We start from the raw sequence: 22,369 nt of genomic DNA on the forward strand, positions 1-22,369 counted from the left end.
CAATCAATTTGAAGTGGTATACTTGCCCCCTTACTCACTATTTTTAAACCCTATAGAGGAATTCTTTTTGGCTTGGATATGGCATGTATATGACTGCCAACCACATGCCTGCATGCCTCTTCTGCAGGCAATAGAACAGGCCTCCGGCGACATTCAGGTGACAGCAGTCCATGGATGGTTTAGAAATGCAAGGGGATATTTTTTCCCCGTTGCCTAGCGGGAGAAGACCTCGCCAACTTAGTCGATGAGGTCCTGTGGCCAGACCCCAACAGACGGCGGGATCCATGAGCCCACGTATGCACAATTGCCATGATTTTCTGTGTTTACAGTATAGTGTTTTTTTCTATTATTACTATTTTTTTTGTTGCTTTATCTGAATTCATGTTACTGCAATGTACAGTGCTGCAATGTACAATATTGAGTAGGCCTATTTTCTTTTTTGGTTGTTTGAAAATGTGCCTCCTGAAAATATGCCTTCTGAACAACCACTGAAAATCAAAGACTGCAGTGTTTTATATAAAGTAGACTAGTGTGTTCCCCCTAATCTGAAAGTGTATGCATATGATGTAAGTATGTGTCATTTTGTCATCAGAGTTACATTTTGACAAAGGAATGTTAGGTTTTGATAGCAGAGTTTAGGTTTTGATAGTAGAGTTTCAATTTGACACAGATGTGAATGGTATATGTCCCAGTGTTGTGTCATGTTTACTTGTGTGTAGAGTTTTGGCACAATGAGCAAAGTCTTGCAAAATGTGTTCAAGCAACGGGCAAAAACTGTAATACCCGAAGGTAGATTTGGCTTACAGTGGGGAGTTGGGTGGGTCAGCGTCCTTTTCAAAAAAACACATACATACACACTGTGTGTGTGTGCTCTCCGCATGATCTTCTGATCGTACAGATCCACATGGCCGTGCGATGCTTCTGTCACGCCACTCTCCACTTTATTCCTATGAGTGACGTCAAACGACTTTAACGTGCCCGCAAAGCATCCTGGGAAGGCAGCGCTGCATCTGAAAAAATGCTGCGCGTAAAAAAAGCTGGTCGATGCCCATCTTTATGCAAATGGAAGTCTCTCGCAGGTCCTCTCAAAATCTGACAAATCTTCCAAACTGACCTTTGTCGATCTGAAATGAAGACAGATTCAGCAACCGCACAGCCGATTTCTCCCTTAAAATGTTTTCAGAAACACGTTTCGGTAAACTACTTTCGTAAAATACGAGATCGTATTCTGACCGAGCCGCCATCATGGTTGTGAAATAAGTGATGTAAATAGAGGTACCGCCTACGACACCACACGATGGTCGTGTTGTGAAAATGGATCTCCACCGTAAGAACGCCGTTATCAACCGAGGATCAATTGGTCAGTGGGCGGTGCTTTAACACCTCTTTGATCTCTAATCTCCAAAATGAAATGCTCCCGACCAGGTTATGATTATCAAAATAGTTGACAATTAATCGTTGCAGCTCTACTGGGAACGACACAGAGGATTACCAACTGCTAATGGATCAGATGAACTAACGCTAGGCGTGTCCGTAGGCTAAAATAAATCCTTTGTGAGAATAAAGTCAATACTTATCAATGCACTCACCCGTCTGCAGGCATAAACATGTAGGAGGCGATATTTCAATCCGCTCGGTCTGCACAGTCCACTCTTGTCCACCGTTTCACGCTAACACAGCTCTACTCTACACAAACAAGCTAAAACAAGAGCTGTCGGTTTTAGGGCTGGGCGATATGGACCAAAAGTCATATCCCGATATATTTTGGCTGAATATCGATATACGATATATATCCCGATATTTTTTTCCGCAAAGTGAGAGCAAATGTTCAGTCAAAGCCAAAATCAAATATGACATGTCACAAGTAGTTTCATAGAAACAGTTGCAAAATCAAATAAATAATAAACCGGTTTCTTCACCTGGTTCATGATTAAATGCTCAGCTGTTCAAATAACAATAAAATGTAAACCTAAATACTGTATAACAGGAGTACCTTTTTTTAAATCAAAGCTCCATAAGGTGCACATTTACATAAAAAAATATCTTAAATAAAAAGCCTATAAAATAAAAGAGGCCAATCCAAAAGGAGTCAGCAGCTTGCTTGGAGCAAGGATCACATTTGAACTATATCGATATATGTGATATGGTCTAATTCCATATCTCATTTAAAAATATATAGATATATTTTTTATATCGATATATCGCCCAGCCCTAGTCGGTTTGGAGTCTAACTGTTTAACTTAGTTTGCCATGAATCTTAAAATTTTGACAAATTCTTGTAAACTTAACCCTCATGCCCTCTTTGGGCATTTTTGTACATTTTTCTCAAGTTTTTTTTTTTGCTGTGTTACTGCTTATGGCATGACATTTTGTAGGAACCTTTCTTTTTGGTCAACATTTTTTTAATCCAGTGTTTTTTACTCTTATATGTTTTTTATACTTGATTGATTATTTTTGTACCCTCTGGACACCTTTGGTGGCAAACATTTACACGCACACAAAAACTGCTATTAAATCATCATATATCAATATTTTTTTCTTCTTTTTTTTCATAAATCACTTAAACAACTTCTAACTTGCTCAAAAATACAAAACATTCAATTCCCCTATGATTTATTTTATGGAAAATAATTAATGTTCTGTTGGGTTTTTCCTAAATAATAATTGCTTTAAAGAATTGAGAACTGGCATTTAAAGGGTTAAAATCCTAAAAAAACTATTGAATGTTTGGTAGTTTTGAGCAAGTTAGAAGTTGTTTAAGTGATTTATGAAAAAAAAACATGAAGGTGTCCAGAGGGAGTATCTGGCACTACTTAAAAAATACTAATGCAATCAAATTAATTTTGTTGCTTATCTTTGACATATCCAAGACTCTATTCATTATAAGGAAAAAAAAAATCATTTTTTGTGTTGTTTTTTTTTGTAATAAATAATGAAATACTTCAAATAAATAAACTGGCAGTTAAAGTGTTAAAATCCTGAAATCTATTGAATGTTTGGTAGTTTTGAGCAAGTTAGAAGTTGTTTAAGTGATTTATGAAAAATAGCTGAAAAAAATATTGATATATGATGATTTAATAACAGTTTTTGTGTGCGTGTAAATTTTTGCCACAAGGGTTCCAGTGTTTTTTCTTTTGAGGAGGGCATGAGGGATAACTGCTGGCTGAACAAACAATCCTCTCGGTTAATCTATGGATGCATATGGCTTCTTAATGTGGACATGAGTGACGCGATTGTTATGTTCACGTTCTTTACTCTTGATGATGATGCTGGTTGTATTATTTTGTATTATAACAGCATTGTTTCATTGTAAATGAGGCATACAAGACGAATGTGTGGCCTGCTTATCAGTCCATTCATCATTAAAGCTGCGGTTTTCCATATCAACTTTTCGCTTCAACCTATATGACAGTGACATTTTTACCTGACAACAGGCCTTTTTTCTAAAAGCATTTTCCATCAATCAGGACACTGCATACTACAATGATGTTTCCATAATCACAGACTTTAACCATCACTCCTCAGTGAACTGCCTCCTAGTCTGAGATCATCTTCTAGTTAAAGAGCCAGTTATCATTATGGAGTTTCCATGTTTTTTTAGGAGTTTGCTCACACTAATACATGTAAAAAAAAAAATATAGTATTACTTATTAGTTAGAAAGTGAAAATATTGAACAAGAATAGGTGTTTTATGTATAAATACATTTTTTCTTTAATTGGAAGTCCGCCCCTGAAGTGTCTGCTTAGAAAAATTCTGGCCGTTGGGAAAATGTAGTTGATATGACCCCTGTCCTAGTGGAACCCAGGAGGATCTGCTCTAAAGGGGAGGGAGTAAAGGCACAAGTTGTTTAGGCCTACTTGTTCTAGTGGAATGTTATTGGCCAGTGCCCCTAATGTTTACATACATTTGTTAAGTATTGTTTTTAACTGTGAAGTGCCCGAAAGGTTACTAAACACTTTGTTACTAAGCACTTTTTTTTATTCTGAATGTATGGTATACTTTTGTAATATTTGTAACCTCGATGGTGCTGTCGGTTTACATTCTATGTTGCATCTTCAAAAGCACAATAAAATGTGACAGAATTTGAAACAGCACATTGTAATTCTATTATATCTATTCTATCCATTATCAGTATTCATTAGTAATTAGGGCTGTCAGCATTAACGCGTTAATCGCAACGCGATAAACGGCTGAGCATAACGTGTTAATTTTTTTTAATCGCATGACCCCATTTATTAATTTATTTTCACTTCACTCGGCTTCATGTCGTGCCTAACAGGCTACTATTTTTTACCCTTTGCATCACCTTTACTTATCATCAAGCTGTCATACTTCCTCCTAACACATCCTGCTGCTGCAGGCTGCAGGCATTCTCACCGAAGCACGTCAAGCTTGAGCTACCAGCTACACTGGACGTCAGTGAGTAATCACAATTATTTAGAAGTTACTGCACACTATATTGACTCTGATAAGTAGGGTTGGGTACCGAAACGTGCCGACCAAACAGTAGTAACGAAACCGAATAAGAACGAAAATTTCGGTGTCTCATTTTGGTGCCTGACTTTACACTACACCTGACAGCATGTAACGTTAGCCTACCTTTAGCTAGCAGCTGGATTAAACACAGTTAAAATGCTGACCGCTAAAGTTAAACAGTGTAAAGTGTGACTGTATTTCACTGTAGAGGGTTCCTACACCGGGACCTAACAGTCTGCTCTGCAGCACAGCAGCTGCCAATGCCGGAATTAAACAACACAAATGGTGCGTTCACTTAAAACCCGTAGCCTCGTGGTGCATTCACAGTAATTGTAAAATACCCTTTTCCCATCTGGTGGTTGTTTTTGTCGTAACAGCAATTTACTGGTGAAATAAGTTATTGTTATAGTTGTTCAATTGTTATTTAATCTTTAATTTTCCTTAACAATAAACAAGTTCCTGACTGTTGTTTAGTACCCTTATTTTCTGTTTTCTTTTGTTTACAGTAAATAAATAATAAACAAATACAAATCTTAAAGTCAAGTTCATAAAGTAACTTTCTTTACATTCATTTGATTCCCAATCAAGATACACTGGTAAGAATTGCTTTCCATTGTTAATATGTACTTAAAAATGAAATGCAAAATAATAGAATTTTAATCATGATAAAACGCGATTAATCGCGATTAACTATAGAAATTCAGCGATTAATCGCAATTAAAAAAAAAAAGGAAATTAGTAGAAATGTGAAATTTTCAGTTGGGGGCCACTGTGCTCCTATTGAAAAAAGTTAGTCTGGAGCCCTGAGGAGTCAATTGTCATTTGCACAAACAGCTGTACGCTTTGCCTTAAAAGCTAGCAGTGGGAGTTAATATGTTACTTAGGAAATGTATATTTTAGCCCATTCGAGAGAGACAGAGTGAGAGAGGTATGTAGGCTACGCATCATATTCTAGCATTGTAGATGAGTGGTTGTAATTGATCTTCATGGTAAATTTCCTGAGTAACTTCAGAGTAGCTTATGATTGCTGCAGTAGAAAAGAACAGCAATGGTTTGTCGTGGGATGGAACTGAAATATAGTTTTGTTCATCAGGAAAAGAGAACACTCGCAATACTCCCTTTCCTTTGCTGTTTGCATCTTGTTGTACATCAAAAACCAATAGGGCACAATTGAAAAAAGGGTGCTATCTGTATATAGGTAGATGTGAACAGCTTATGACTTTTTTTCCCTTTAATCCCTGGTTTCATTACAACTTGTAAATTTCCTGAGTAACATTATCTTCTGCTTCCTTTTTAAGGCAAAGAGTAGTCAAATTTAGGGTATATTGTGCAGCCCCAGCTACAACTGTTAGTTTGTTCAAATGATTAGTAGCCTAACTCCTTGAATGGTATGATTATAATGTTTCAGTTCAGAAGCAGTGGTCAGTTAATGTATATTTTTAGGCTGCTTACACATTCAGGCGGTCCGCGATCATCTGCCACTTTCTCTCGCTGTTCACAGTGTTACAGTTGTTTCAGTACAACTTGGCTGAAAAATGTAGAATGTTTCGGAACTTATAAAAGTTATGAAGAGTACATTTGCTTCAATAATAACATGTCTGCAACCGGCACACATTTCCCTTCATTTTGTCATAAATTATTGAATGAAGAGTTAATATTGTGAGTGAGAGCAAGTCCAGGGATTAAAGAAGGGTGTTCACTAACTCTCTCTCTTTCTCTCTCTGTGTTTGCCTGTTGCTATAGAAACGGAGAGGAGGAGAGGGACCCAAACGTCACCACTGTTAGCACTGTGACAAATCCTTCACAACATCTGGATATTTAAAGATTCATCAGAGAGTTCACACTGGACAGAATCTACACTGCTGTGATCAATGTGGGGCAGCTTTCACACGACAGAGTGACCTAAAAAGACATCAACGCCTTCACACTGGAGAGAATCTTCATAGCTGTGATCAATGTGGGGCAGCTTTTACACACCAGAGTAACCTAAAAATACATCTAGGCATTCACACTGGAGACAAGCCGTACAGCTGTGATCAATGTGTGGCAGCTTTTACACATCAGGGTAACCTAAAAATACATCAACGCAGTCACACTGGAGATAATCTTCACAGCTGTGATCAATGTGGGGCAGCTTTCACACAACAGGGCCACCTAAAATTACATCAACGCATTCATACTGGAGAGAAGCCGTACAGCTGTGATCAATGTGGGGCAGCTTTCATACAACAGAGTACCCTGAAAATACATCAACGCATTCACACTGGAGAGAAGCCTTACAGCTGTGATCAGTGTGGAGCAGCTTTCACACTACAAAGTTCCCTAAAAAGACATCAACGCATTCACGCTGGAGAAAAGCCTTACAGCTGTGATAAATGTGGGGCAGCTTTCATACGACAGATTACCCTAAAAAGCCAATCAACGCATTCACACTGGAGAGAAGCCGTACAGCTGTGATTTATGTGGTAAAACCTTTTCTCGGAGTGATTGGCTAAAAAGCCACCGACGTGTTCACACTGGAGAGAAGCCGTACTGGTGTGAACAATGTGGGAAAACTTTTTCTCAGAATAGTAGCCTTAAATCTCACCAGCGCATTCACACTGCCTCGTTGTGAACATGTTTTATAGACAAGCTGTTTCCTCCTGCCTCTTCCTCATGCCCTGATAGCTGAGTTGTTATATTCTGATCTTCTCTTCACATTGAAGGCTGACCAATTATAAAAAATCCCATCACTGACAAAAAGCAAATCTTCATAACTGAGAAGCTTTAATCAGAACATGTCTGCTGCTGCAGCTTAAAAAATGACTTGAACAGGTAATATGTTTAAACTGCGTCTGTGCCGTTGCCATCTTGGGACGAACAACTGATCTTAAAGACTCATAGAAAATGATTTTTGTACTGCTTTTGGATGTTCCTGTAAAAGAAATGCTAAACAAAGCAACATGGAATAACACTCCACAGATGAAAAAGATGTTTTACAATATTTAACTACTACGAAAGTGGTGAATTTAATATCACAAAAGGTAACATTAATCCTTCTTTTAAAGGGATATTTCACCGCTGGAAAGATTAATATTAAATTGAGTCGTTTATGTTGTAGAAATGTGAAACAATTTTAAAAGTTAGTGCCTTCTAGACTGAGAAAAGCCAGAAAATGTATTTTTGGCATATGTGGTTTCAGGTAAAGACAGTCCCAGCCTCTATGTGCGGGTTGAAAACATGCAGAACTAGCTGGCTATAGTCCACAGACTCTGGGCAAAATTCCTAAGATGACGCTAAATGAAAATTTTTGTATCATCAAAAGTTTTTTTTTTCCAGACCCACAATACAGAGATCTCTGGTCTCAGGGGGGACATGAGGGAGGGAAGCACGGTCATTCGAAAATACTACCGGGTTTCTGCTAATACAAACCTTAATGCTAAATCGGTGAAGTATCCCTTTTAGTTTAGGAAGAAGATCGTGTTTGGATTAAAATAACACACTTTCTTCTTCTTTGGATTAGGTAGAATAGTGGCTGCAGTAGCGTATTGCTTCCCTCTACGGTTTGTTACTGACATTGTCTTAAATAATTTTTTTTTATTATAAAGTCCACAACTGCCTGTACTCTAACATTATAATATTTTTTTCAACTTGGATCCAAAAATGTATCCAATCCGTGACTCCAAACCGTGATCCTGACCTTGAGTTTTGTGATCCCTTGCACCCCTAGCTGTTACCATCTTATCTTATTTGTGGAAGATTAACAAAGAAAGAAAGAAATGAAAACTAGAATTAGAACTAAAATTGCATTGGTGAATGCCAGAATCTTTGTGAAAACTGTGTAAGTGGGGTTTAACAACAAATTAGTTCTTAAGTTTTGGTGAATGAGGCCCATTGTTCTCATCTTTACAAACATATTATTATTTTTTTCTTTTGTCTGACAGGTAGTCAGTATAATTTTCATTTTTAAAGACTTTAGGATTAACAGAAACTCAACATTTTGCAGCAATGTTCAAAATATTAATTCTCTGGGCTGCTTTCTTATTTGGGACTAGGCGTGGCATGGCTGCTCTAGTATTAGTTTTAACCTTAGAACACATTTTTGAAACCCTTTAAATACTCCAAAACTCTCAAAAGTCGGCACCCGTTTTAGCGTTGTGAGACTATACAGTGATTTGGTCCATGCGAGTTTAATAAACTCACCCATGGAAGACCTTAATTTGGACATAGTTGTTTTGAGAATCGTGAAAATTGGTCCAAACATTCCTCTCATTATTACCGACATACTGGAAGTTGGCCATTTATAATTCTATGCTCTCCAGGTATTTTTGTTTTGTAGTTTAGTATAACTTTCCTTTGTGGACTTTCATTTAATAATCTTTGTCTGACATTTCATATTCCCTGTTTGTATTTTCTGTGACTGAATGTGGTTTTAAATCTGTTGAGGTCTGTTCAGACTGAAAGTAAAGACACTGATGATGTCATACAAAATCAGTGTATAGAGCCAGCATATCTCCACATGTAAATGGGTGAATTAAGGGTTTATTTCAACCAAACCAGAGTGGTGATTGTTGGAACAGTGGAAAGATGAACCAAGACGGCTTTTGGTAGTTTTATTTAGTTTCTGTTCATTTTGAAATAAGTGTGTTTAATAATCATAACATTTCTGTTTTAATTAAATTGAGTATGGTGGAAATTAGAATAAAAATGCTTAAAATTAATCTATATTTTGTCATTACTCCTTATACGTCCACATTATTTTAAATATAGAAAGGCTTTACACAATATTTAATACTCAAGTAAAGGACAAGTACCTTGAGTTAATTACAGTACTTGAGTAAATGTACTCAGTTACTCAGTTGACTAACATGAACTCTGGAAAAAAGGAATTGAATGTGTGGAATGATTTGGACAAGGCTTTGAAATAAATGTGTTTAATAATCATAACTGTGGAAAACAGTACATCAAACATGAATCGGCGAAAACATGTTTTATTTCTCTGATTCACGGCTTTGTTCTACTCCACTGGGCGCTCTCTCTTCACTCACTCTATCTCTCTCCACCATATAACGCTCTCTCTCTCCAGTCTCTCTCTATGTCTCTCCACCATATAACACTCTCTCTCTCTTCAGTCTCTCTCTATCTCTCTCCACCATATAACGCTCTCTGTCTTCAGTCTCTCTCTATCTCTCTCCACCATATAACGCTCTCTCTCTTCAGTCTCTCTCTATCTCGCTCCACCATATAACGTTACCATGCTTTCGGGCAGTTTTTGATGCTCCTCCGCTGAGGATTTTAAAATGAATGCGCTGTCGATTCTACACATCTCAATCTACTCAATTCTCCAGCGGCAGCCACTAGTCGGATCATGGACGATTTAGGTCGGACTTGCGTTTATTTTTGTTAGTGTTTAACCGCTTGAGGTAAGTTAGCCTACTGCTAATGTTTAGCGTCCTCTCAGCCTCGAAAGCAAACAAACCTACTGTTGTGCTGTTCTTTCTCTACTAATGCAGCATCTATTCAACAAATTAATAACTTTATAATGATATGACAAATTGTACTTTATACACGCGCATCTGATGTCAGCCTTCTCCGCACAGCATGTGCTCTCCGTGCAGCGCGCAGTAACACGTGTCAAAAATAAACACCACAAGGCGTCAGTGATGGTTTTTATTTCGCCTCTAGAGGAGTTATTGTAATGCATGATGCCAGCAGACCCTTCTCAGCTCTCGTGTACTGTGTAATGAATGACAGCGCGGCTTCACAGCCGCTCCAGCAACGGACGCAACCAGGAAAAACTATCGGTACGGATTTTTGCCGATACCGATAACGATCAACTATCGGTGCCGATTAATCGGCAAAACCGATGAATCGGTCGACCTCTAGTCTAGATTGTTCTTTTTTAAGAGTGGCTTGATGACTGAAGTTTTCAGGGCCTGTGGGAAGATACCTGAAAGAAGAGACGTGTTTACAATCTGTAGAAGATCAGAAGCCAAACAATTCGAAACATTTTTGAAAAGGCCCGTTGGTAGAATATCAAGGCAACAGGAGGAGGTATTCAGATGTTGTATAATGTCCTCCAGGTTTTTACGGTTAATCATATGGAATTCGGTCATATTGGAATTTCTTTTGCCTGGACACTGTGACAACACATACTCTGTACTTGATATGGAGGCACTGACTGTTTGTCTAATTATTTCTGAATTTTGTCTTTGAAGAAAGTGGCAAAATCATTGCAAGCCTCAGTGGATAAAAGTTCAGATGCTACTGGTACCGGAGGGTTTGTTAACCTATCGACAGTAGCAAACAAAGAACGTGAATTATTATTGTTTTTGGCAATTATGTCCGATTAAGAAGGACCGCCTAGCATTCCTTAGTTCCTAATTATAAATGCGAAGTCTCTCTTTATAGGTGTCATAATGGACCTGGAGATTAGTTTTTTGCCACCTGCGTTCTGCTTTTCGACACTCTCTTTTTTCTGTTCTTACCAGTATGACATTTCTCCATGGAGATCTTTTCTTACCAGAGACAGCTTTGACTTTAGTGGGAGCAATGGCATCAATAACATTTGTAATTTTATAATTGAAATTGTCTACAAGCTCAGTGACTCAGATCCCTGAGAGGGTGGGTGTGGAGGAGAAAAACTGAATGAATGATTCACTGGTGTTTTCAGTGATATACCGTTTTCTGTTTACCTTTTTTTTGAACACTTTTGTGCATAGAGATAGTGCCGTTAAAGAAAACACAGGAATGATCAGAGTGAGCAACATCAGTCACCACAACCTTGGAAATGTTCAGACCCTTCAAGATAATCAAGTCCAGTGTGTGGCCCTTGTTGTGTGTGGGCTGTGTCACATGCTGAGTCAGTCCTTAGCTCTCAAAAACACAACACAGTTCTTTGGTCCCTCGGTCCTGGGGGTTGTCAACATGAATGTTGAAATCACCAGCAATAACTACACAATCAACGTTAATACAGATTATAGACAGCAGTTCAATAAAGTCGTCAAAGAAGTTTGCACAGTATTTAGGTGGCCTGTAGATATTTAGAAGTATAGCTTGAGGGGAGGACCTTAGCTGAAGAGCCACATATTCAAAAGAAGCAAAATTTCCATAAGATATTTTAGTACATTGGAATGAGTCATTGAACAAAATGGCGACTCCACCTCCTTTCTTATTCACTCTGTGCTCACTTATAAAACTGAAGTTAGGGGGGGCTGACTCAATGAGAACAGCAGCACTGTTATTGTGGTTGGCAATAATAAGTGTTTCTTTTTCTTACTTAGCGGATTCACCATTCTTTTTCTATTACCTATCACAACATAGATTGAAGAAGAATTTAATACACAGGGCCCAGGCTTGTCTTGGAAAGAGTCATGAGTGCCACTAGGCGTGCAGCCTGGACCCAGCACATATCAGTTAAAGCTTGTTGCATTTTGTACAAGAGCATACTTATCAGTCTGGGGAGAAGGAGTAGGCTGGCGTTTTACTTTCAGTGATTGAGTCAAAACAGGGTCAGTTTGATGCTGGGGGTGAATGATGGGAGAAGGCAGAGGGGAAAACGTGATTCCAGCATCTACCAGCTGCTCCATCCGGTCAGTGAACCCCAACATGTGGCAGGGGGAAACGGGAAAAGGTGGATGGAGAGAGCGATGGATCCTCAAAGGCGTCGGGGTTGGTAAGGGGGTTAGAGGAGTGTTAGACGAGTGAAAAGGGGGGTTGAGATTTCTCGTCTCCGCTCTGTGGTCTCCCATGGTCAAATCTTTGCTCAGGTGGGGGCTGTGGTGGATCACTGCCGCACTTTGTGGTGTCTTCCTCTTGTTTTGATTCATCTCGTCTCGTGTCCTTGGCCGAGAGAGCAGATGTGTGGCGCAGAAAGTAAAGTAGACTAGAGGTGAACAGCTTTACTCCTGGCTTGTTAAGGAAAAGTCCATCTGCTTTAAAAAGATTTCTGTGGTTCCAGAAAATGTTGTCAATGAACTGCAGAGAATGGTCAGTACATGCAGTTGAAAGCCATCTTTTCAGTGCCAACAGTCTGTCAAATCTCTCAGCTGCTCTTCTGACTGGTGGTATAGGGCCACAGATCAGTGTTTCCTGCAGAAAATCTGTTAGTTAAGGTGGTAGGGTGGGCATCAGACGGGGTGGAGGGGGGGTAAGACTACACACTACACTAATACAAGTATTACATTTCACTAATAATAACCAACTTTTTAAAAATTTGCAATTTGAAGCTCATTAAACTATAAAAAAAAGTGCTATAACTATTTTACTGGCATGGCTCCCATTATCCTCTGTGACATGCTCTCTTCCACTTCACCTGACAACTCTTCTCCAAAACAAACAAACACCCCATAGATTCACTCACTCAAAGCAGATAGTATGCATGAAATAAAAACAGGACACATCATTTCACTGTGTTTGGTGTTAACTACGCTAACTAACCGTGTGTTGTGAACCGTGTGTAGTGATTAAAGAAAATAGACATCAGCTGTGTCTCAAAGACCGGGCAGCAGCAGACGGGACGGTGAGAACCCACGCGATGCGAGAGGTGATGGATAGTTCCAGTTACTTCGTCATGTTTTCACTTTGTTGAAAATAGAGAAGAAAGCCTCACTGATGTCAAGAACAGGACAGATATAGTTATATAAATGCTCTCTGCCTGCCGTATGCCAACGCTCTGGTAAGTCCATCACCCGGTCTCTGCCTGGGCATGCCCAGCTGCCCGCACATTTGTTGACAAACTCCGACGTGCATGCGACGGTGAAATGGTGATTTAGCCCTTTAAACGTGAGTAAACGACAGTTTACTAGTACATTACAGCCACTCAAACAGGACACAGTAACACGGCGGATATTTTAATTATTTTTTTTAAAGACTTAATTAAGGCAGCAGGCGTGTGTTGTTAAGGCGCACCGCCTAAGCTATAAAGTGGTGTGGGAAACACTGCTGATAAACACCTTCGCGTTTAGGGAGCTGACTGTCTTCAGCAGATTCATAAATTCACGATTCAGCACTTCAGACTCTTGCTTTGCAACATCATTTGACCCTATATGCAGTATAATGTTCTTCACAGTTGGGTGTGCTGCTACGATATCCGGGATTCTTTGGGCCAAGTCAGACACTTTGGGAAAGACATGGTGTTTTTACTGCTTTTTATATCTTTTACAGCAGAGTCATCCACAATCAGAGTTTGGGGCCTAGTCGTTAGCTTTCCCTGTAGCTTTTTACTTTTAGAATTGCTCTCAGTCCTTACCCTGCTGTGTGACGATGAGACGCAATCCAGGTCATATCCAGGGTCCTGCAGCAGAGGAGCAAATCTGTTCTCCACCTGCACACTCAGTTGTTGGGGAGGCATTTTGTTGCTGATTTTCCCTTTTGCAGCTGTCCACGGCTGTGTCCTACTAAGTACAGGGGTTGAAGAGGCGCTCTGCCTTGATGGTAATGCAGGCCAGCCGGTCGTATCACAAATCTCAGGGTGCTGTGCCCTGCCTGTTAGTCGTCCTCCCATTTCCCAGGAAAATGATTTATTCTTAGGCTTTGCACCAAAATAATTCCAGGGAGGACTACCACTTGATGTAGCACCCATTCAGCCCTCCTGTTAGTTTGTGTGTGTTAGCATGCTTTTGTCCATTGTTTTGGGTCACTGGTAAAGTGGTGTCATTTCCACATGCTCCGTTCACTTCCACGTTTACTTCTAACCGGTAAATTTTGGTTTCCAGAACTGCAATCTTCTGAAGGAGTTTGTAGTAGTCCTCCATGGAGAAGGGAGACATCTTGCTGCTAATTAGCTTTAGCTACAGTCACTTTAGGACAGGCTTGAGCTATTGGTAGGCCACGCTCACGCAGAAAAATGTTGAAATATGGCAATAGCCTAATAATAATAATAATAATAATACATTTATTTATAAAGCGCTTTCAAGTCAAAGTGCTGTACAGAGCATAAAAAATGCAGTTTAAAAACATTTCTAATGAAATATAACACACACTCTGACTCTCAAAAAAAAAAAAACATACAGAGAAATTAGGACTCATACACAACCGTAAACAGATGGGTCTTTAGCTTTGCTTTAAAAACTTCAACAGAACAAGCCTGCCTGATGTTCAGAGGTAAACTGTTCCACAATGTCGGTGCACAGAAAGAAATGGCCCGTTCACCAATTGTCTTCTTTTTAACCCTTGAGACACTCAGAAGACCCATCCCCTGAGAAGGCAGGACTCGAGCAGGCACGTAGGGTTGCACTAGGTCGTTAAGATACAACGGTACGCTGCCATTTCATATTTTATAGGTTAGCAGCACTACTATGTCTACAAAAAATGTATAGTCCAGTGATTTGTAAGTATCCAAGAGCCGCTGCTCATAGTTTCTCTCAGAGGAAAAGCAAGATTATCAGCAGAAATATGCAAGCAGAGGCAGGAGGAAGGAGCAAAGCATCTGCACTGTAAGAGGCAGGAAGCAGGAAAAAAAAAGCTTGAGGAGATTTTCTTCTGTCTGCACTCACCTTTCCAGTGAGGATAACACATGGGAGCCGCAAAAGACAACCTGGACTGCCCCGACCTTATCGCTGAGTACATGCAGAAACACAAGGAGAAGGAGGAGAAGAAGAAGGAGGGCTGGAGATGGATGTTTTAACTAATCACCTAAACCTATATGAACTGGCTTCAGGAGCTAAATTAAATCATGATAAGACAGAGGGAGTTTGGATCGGAGTTGAAAGTAAGAAACGTGATATCAACATTAAAGTAAAGGATAAAATTAAAATCTTAGGTTTGACCATTTGTAATCAAGACTGTAGTGAAAAAAACTGGGAAAATAAACTATGTGAAGTTAAAGAAGAAGTTAAAAAATGGGAAAATAAAAACACCAATTATAAAAAAATATATTTTATTTTTTTTTTTTTTTTTTTCCCTTTTTTTTTTTTATTTTTTTTTTTTTAAAAATGATAAAAAATAAACAGTGTGTAAACTTAGTTTGGCGTACAACCAGGGAAGTAACAAAGAGAGAAATCATGTATAAAAGTAAAGAATATGGGGGGTTAGGGGCAGTAGATATGAGCATAAAATTATATATAGCTTTTGTTAAAAATGTGTCAACAGCCATCTCAAGGAATGCTCTCTGGGTCGGTGATCGCTCCAAGTGGAGGAAACGAAGAGGGAGAGCCAGACAAGGTCCTGAATACAACCTAATTTATGGTGATTTTATTTATGAATATGAAAATCTTAAAATTGACTGGAATGGTCTCCCAAGTAAAATTATTTTTTTTTTAAATTAATGATTATAAATATGGTTAGCATATAAATTATAAATATTTAACGCACAACGAAGGAACTCAATTCCTGAAATTTTTTAAAAATAAGAACCTCTCTGAGAGCATTCGAGACATGAGATGGCTGATGTCGGTAAATAGACTCGCTGTCAGAGCTGTTGTATCATGGAGTTGTTATGTAAAAACAAAAACATGTCCCATGATTAATTGCCAAGAAGATGAGACCCAACAGCATCTATTGATGGACTGCTATAGAGCTAAAGAAGTCTGGGACAAATTAAAAGTGTATGGTGTTAATTTTGTACTTTCATATAAATCTGTCATGTACTGTATTGTTGACGAGACTATCAGAGAAACAAAAGGAACTTTTACAAATAATCATATGTATTGTATGCATCAAGCTGTGGAAAACAAGATGCTGTATGGTTATTCAACAAACAGTCATAAATAGTGACGATGTGTGCAAACAAGTGCTCGCTGAGATCAGGAGAAGAAGAACCATGGACAAAAAACAGCTCCTTCCTTGGGACAACACCTCAATTCCTCTGGGATGGGGTGCACAATGCCGGCGTGTCCCATTGTTCTTAGTCTGAACAGTTGTTCCCTTGAATAAACAATGTTTTTACTGCTGTGATCTAGTTTAATCATAGCCATATCCATAGCATAGAAGATATACGCAAGGGGTGTAAAAGATAAAAAAAAAGTTAGAAGAGAAAAGAGTTAAAAGGACAAAAACAGACACGTAACAGACGAGCTACAGAGAAGGCTGATAAAGTTTTAAATTTGTTTTAAATGAAGTCAGTGATGAAGGATAATATATAAAGTCCTATACACATGTTTCTATAATGGTTCTAACAACGGCAGACTGGTCACAGACCAATACATCTTTTTAGATGATTTATTTTTGTATTCTTTGACAATAAATGATCATGTATACAGTATATTACTTGTCCATGTGCATTGTATTTGGCATTCTTAGCAGACAGTGTGTGTTCTGGAAGCAAAGCATATAATATGTAGAGAAGGAAACTCGGCCTCTGTAAAAACAAAACTAAAGTGGCAGATAATAGCAGACCGACTGAATGCTAGTCTAAAAATCTAATTTATGAACTACTGCTCTTAAAAAATGATTATGACTGTTTCAGAGAAGTGGTCAGTAAATGTATATTTTTTGGCTGCTTACACATTCAGGCGGTCTGCGATCGTCGGCCGCACTTTCTCTCGCTGTTTCATTACAGCGTTACAGTTGTTTTATTACAATTTACCTGAAAAATGTAGAATATATTGGAAATTATAAAAGTTATGAAAAGTACATTTGCTTCAATAATAACATGTCTGCAACTGGCACACATTTTCCTTCATTTTGTCATAAATGTTTGTATGAAGAGTTAAAATTGTGAGCGAGAGCAAGTCCAGGGTTTAAAGAAGGTTGTTCACTAACTCTTTCTATCTCTCTGTTTGTCTGTTGCTATAGAAACGTCATCACTGTTGGTACTGTGACAAATCCTTTACAACATCAAAATATTTAAAGATTCATCAGAGAGTTCACACTGGACAGAATCTACACAGCTGTGATCAATGTGGGGCAGCTTTCACACGACAGACTTACCTAAAAAAACATCAACGCATTCACACTGCAGAGAAGCCGTACAGCTGTGATCACTGTGGGAAAACTTTTTCTGAGAGTAGTAGCCTTAAAAAACAGCAGCTCATTCACACTGGAGAGAAGCCGTACTGGTGTGAACAATGTGGAAAAACTTTTTCTCGGAGTAGACACCTTAAAAGACACCAGCTCATCCACACTGCCTCGTAGTGAACATGTTTCCGAGCCAAGCTGTTTCCTCCTGCCTCCTCCTCATGCCCTGATAGCTGTGTTGTTATATTCTGATCTTCTCTCCGCACAAGGGCATAAATCCCAGGTCACGACCCCCCCCCCATCTAAGGGTTGTCTCCCCCTAGAAATATCATTAAAACAATGCTGAGTATTGTAAATAACATAATGATGTACACTTAAATATTTGTGTAAGCAGTAAAACAATACAAACCCCCAAAAGTGCTTTTTAAGTTTAGAAACATTTTGAGTCCCCCCTCCCTTGCCTCAGAGTGGTTTGGTCCACTGCATGCTTTAGGATCTGCGCTACACTCACGGTGACAGTCACATTGGTAGTGACAGGAATGTAGTAAGTAGACGGTTCAAAGCTGTCTTATTCACATTAAACATCAGATTAAGTTTTTCTTTTCTCATATAGAAATGATGCTGAGTAATTAATGAATTAGTCATGACAAAAAAGTTCGCTAACATTACCTAGCTTGTTGGATAGAAATGCACCCATTACAACTAACGTTACCACGGCGATAAGCCTTACGTTATGTGTGTGAACTTATATTAGGGTTAATTTTGGAGATCTACAGTTGTTTTTTGCTCAATATGAAATTAAGTGGCTGATCAGTTAAGTATATATCCTCTGTCCCAGACATAACCTAATATTTATGTGGAGGACGCAAGATCTTTTTTATTGAATCACGAGAAACACTGAAAAGAAGGATAATGGTACAGTCTCCATGCTACACTAATGATAGTATTAAGGCTTTCCTCAGTGTATGCATGTCTTCTACAAGTATAATTGTGGCTGTATTATTTGTGTCCCCTTCAAAAATTGCTCTTCAGAAATTTTATGTTTATTGTCCCCCCCTACTGTTAGATCAGATTTACGCCCTTGTCTCCACATTGAAGGCTGACCAGCAGTAACTTTATCTTCTGAACAGCATGGATGCTATCCTGGATATGACTCCATACTACGCTCCCTCCCTTTGAAGGGATTACTTCCACTCAAAATTAGTTTTTTTTCCTGTAATACAATATGTTGAGTTCAGGGTTTAAAATAGAGATATTTAACTAATGCTGCAACAAAGGAGTATTAGCTCTTAATTTAGTTTACTAAGGTAATGTCAAATTGTTGAAATATTTATTTTATTGTCCTTTAAGACGATGAAAAGAAGCACATCTTCATAACTGGGAAGCTTCAATCAGAACATAAAAAATGACTTGAACAGTTAAAAGGCTCGTTGGAGATGAGCCAGATCTGCGCAGAATCAATCACCGGCGATCGCCGCCCAATGCATGCTGGGATTTGTGTCCGACTTGATCCGACTTGCTCTGATGTCATGCACATGTGGGCAACGATAATCTCACGAGATCAAGGCAGCCGCAGTTTTTAGAGCCAGACGGCACAGTTGCTCTCCACCGACTGCAAGACCCAGGCGGACCCAGGGGCATGCTGGGAAACACCGGCCTCTCAGCTGATCTAACAGCTGATTGGTTCAAAATCGACTCAACATGATGACGTTTTATATAAAGTTTTTATTGATTTTGATTTGGAGGGATTTTATCTGCTATGTGTCTGATTTAAAGGCTTATTGTGTACAGAACACATGTTGTGAGGCTGATAGTGATGTTTAGAAGTCAGAGAGACTAAATCTGATCAGATTACAGATCATCTACAGTCTGTTATTTATTAAATCAGCAACGTAGCGCATTCTGACAGCTACTCTGTCATAATAAAAACAACTGGAGACTGTGTAGGAGCTGATATATGGGTCTGATAACATTTTATTAAATCAGAATTGGACCACAGTGTTTCTGTCACTTCCTGTTCAGCCTGAAGGCTGCTGGAATCAGCTGATGACTGAGACTTGAGAGCGGATTTTTGTCCCCGTTTATACTGTGTCCGTGCTGCCGCCATCTTGAGACAGACAGCTGATCTTAAAGACTTAGAAAAAGATTTTTGTACTGCTTTTGGATGTTCTTGTAAAAGAAATGCTAAACAAAGCAACATGAAATAACATTTCACAGATAAAAAAGATGTTTTACAATATTTAACTATTATGAAAGTGTTGAATTTAATATCACAAAAGGTAACATTAATCCTTCTTTTAAGCTATCAATAAGTTAAGTGACTGTCCTGATACAGAATTAAGCTAATGCTAGCTTGTGTCAGGTAAAGTATTTGTTATTTCAGTAATTAGTAATACCTCAGTAAGATGCTGTTATGTGTGTTACTGAACAGTTTCTTTAATTGTGGATAGACCAGCTGGTTGTATTTGGGGGGGAATGTTTGCGAGCTTTTGTCTAATTCTGTCATTTTTAACACATGTATAAACATTTGTTGTATTGATTTGCTCTGTTCTCTTCTTAAATAAACTGAATAGAATTGAACTTTCACATTACGTTTCTTACTTTTTTACAGGCGTATTCTTCTTTATGACACTCTTATGACTCCATATCATTCTTCAGTTTATCACAAACATTCAACATCAGCACACATCTGGAGATACATATTTTTAATTTTACAGGGAGGGAAAAATCACTTATGGAAAAACATATTCTTGCTGCCCATTACATTCCGAACCACAAGAGAGGGCAAATTCTTCAGCAAGATGGCGCTCCTTGTCATACTTTAGCCTCCACATCAAAGTTTCTGAAAGTGAAGAAGGTCAAGGTGCTTCAGGATTGGCCAGCCCAGTAACCAGACACAAACATTATTGAGCATGTCTGGGGTAAGATGAAGGAGGCGGCTTGGAAGATGAAACCAAAGAATCTTGATGAACTCTGGGAGTCCTGCAAGACCTCTTTCTTTGCTATTCCAGATGACTTCATCAATAAGTTATCTGAGTCATTGCCGAGACGTATGGATTTAGTCCTCCAAGCTCATTTTCTTTTTCCCAAGGCACCATGACTTTACGTATCCTCCGATGTTATTGTAGCATGTTTGTGTATTCAAAATAAAGTATAATTTCTACCGTACATTACTGTATTTTTGTATGTGACAAGACTTTTGTCCAAGCCAAATCTGACCTTTCTGTCCTAATTCAATTATAAAACTCAATGAATGATACAATACTTCCAGAAGCCTTTGCCTTTCATATAAGCCATTTCTGATTCCAATTGATCAACTACAAGCCAAGTTATTATTTGTTGTTCCTACAACTTAGATAAGCGACAAGACTTTTGTCAGGCACTGTATGTGTCACAATTGAAATTCTGTAGAAAATGCTTGTGAATGCTGAAAAGCTAAATTACTAAAGCTGAACTAGATTGCTGGCTTTAATGTGTAAGAAGAAGGTAAAGCAGTGAGAAAAGTTGGAATGGTTTAAATTAGTAAAAATTTTAAATAAGAGCAAGAATGTATTATTCAAAAGTGGAATATTTTAGGGTTCTCTGAAAGTCTAGTATAGTATGTCGAAAAAAAAGTCATGGTATAGTATGTCGAAAATTTTGAAAAGAATAAAAAATGTCAAAAAAGTCATAGAATTGTATGTCAGAAAAAGTCATAGTATAGTATGTCGAAAATGTTGAAATAAAAGTCATAGTATAGTATGTTGAAAATGTTGAAATAAAAGTCATAGTATAGTATGTCGAATAAAGTCATAAAAAGTCATAGAATAGAATAGAAAGCCTTTTATTGTCATTATACACATGTACAACCTGATTGAAGCAACTCCTCTTCCAGTGTCAACATGGGGGGGGAGGGGGGGGGGGGCGGGGTAAGGTGCACAGTTCTGAGACGCTATATACAGTACAGGCCAAAAGTTTGGACACACCTCATTCAATGCATTTCCTTTATTTTCATGACTATTTACATTGTAGATTCTCACTGAAGGCATCAAAACTATGAATGAACACATATGGAATTATGTACTTAAAGGGGTGATAGAATGATTATATAGAGTATTTCACACTGTTCCTTATGGTCTCCTAATTGGATATGTAACATTAGTTGGGCTGAAAATGGCCCAGGTGATATTTTTTTTGGCCCTTATGCATCCCTGTGTTTTGTCTCTATTTGGAACGAGAGCTTTTCTTCCAAATATGGTATGCTCATGAATATTTAGATGAGCTGCGCGCTGATTGGTTGAGGAGAATCCCAATACACACACATTAGAGACATGTGCTGATTGGTTGAGCGAATCCAATACAAACACATTAGAGACACACACACACACACACTGCTGCCCTGCGCACACACATAAACACAGACACACACCGCTGCACAGCGCGCACAGACAAATAGACACACACACTGACACACTCACACACCGCTGCACAGCGCACACACACAAACACAGACACACACACACACACTCACACACCACTGCACAGCGCACACACAAACACAGACACACTGTTACATGCCCAGACATGCCCAGGCGAGAGCCGCAGCGGCTAAAACAGCCGAGACAAAATAAAAAAGTTTTGACACTTTCATTATAACTAGTGTTGTTCTAACCTTACTCTTGTGACATAAAAAACCTCCACCAAAGAATGAACTCAGCTTTTTAGCTAGTAAGCGTGGGGAGAGGAGAGTGAACCCCTGCAAGCCTGTCCTCTGCAGCGCTGCGTTAGATCCACAACTCCCTCTCGTCTGATATACTCGTTCTAAACCCTTTTCTCTGAGCCAGTAGGCTCTTCCGTTGTACAGTCTGGAACACTGCATTTACGACCATGGTTCATTTTCAATATCCTTGCAAAACTTCCAAACTTTCTTCTTTTCTAAAATACACAGCCAGTAGCGGAGATAGCGCTGGTGCTTGGGTGCGGTCGCCCCAGTAGTGTTGACGAACTGACCGAAGAGCCGGTTAATTAACCCGACTC

General features: G+C 38.8%; 1 protein-coding gene and 2 pseudogenes across 1 annotated transcript in view; 1 reads left to right on the forward strand and 2 right to left on the reverse strand.

The window, feature by feature from the left end:
• The window catches only part of LOC120572791, a 363,596-nt pseudogene that overhangs the window by 283,644 nt on the left and 57,583 nt on the right, over positions 1-22,369 (reverse strand).
• The window catches only part of LOC120572752 (zinc finger protein 729-like), a 111,042-nt gene that overhangs the window by 74,003 nt on the left and 14,670 nt on the right, over positions 1-22,369 (reverse strand). The window lies entirely within an intron of this gene.
• Positions 6,349-7,031, forward strand: LOC120573500 (annotated as a pseudogene).

The sequence above is a fragment of the Perca fluviatilis genome, chromosome 14, assembly GCF_010015445.1.
Source record: "Perca fluviatilis chromosome 14, GENO_Pfluv_1.0, whole genome shotgun sequence".
NCBI classification, from domain to species: Eukaryota; Metazoa; Chordata; class Actinopteri; order Perciformes; family Percidae; genus Perca; species Perca fluviatilis.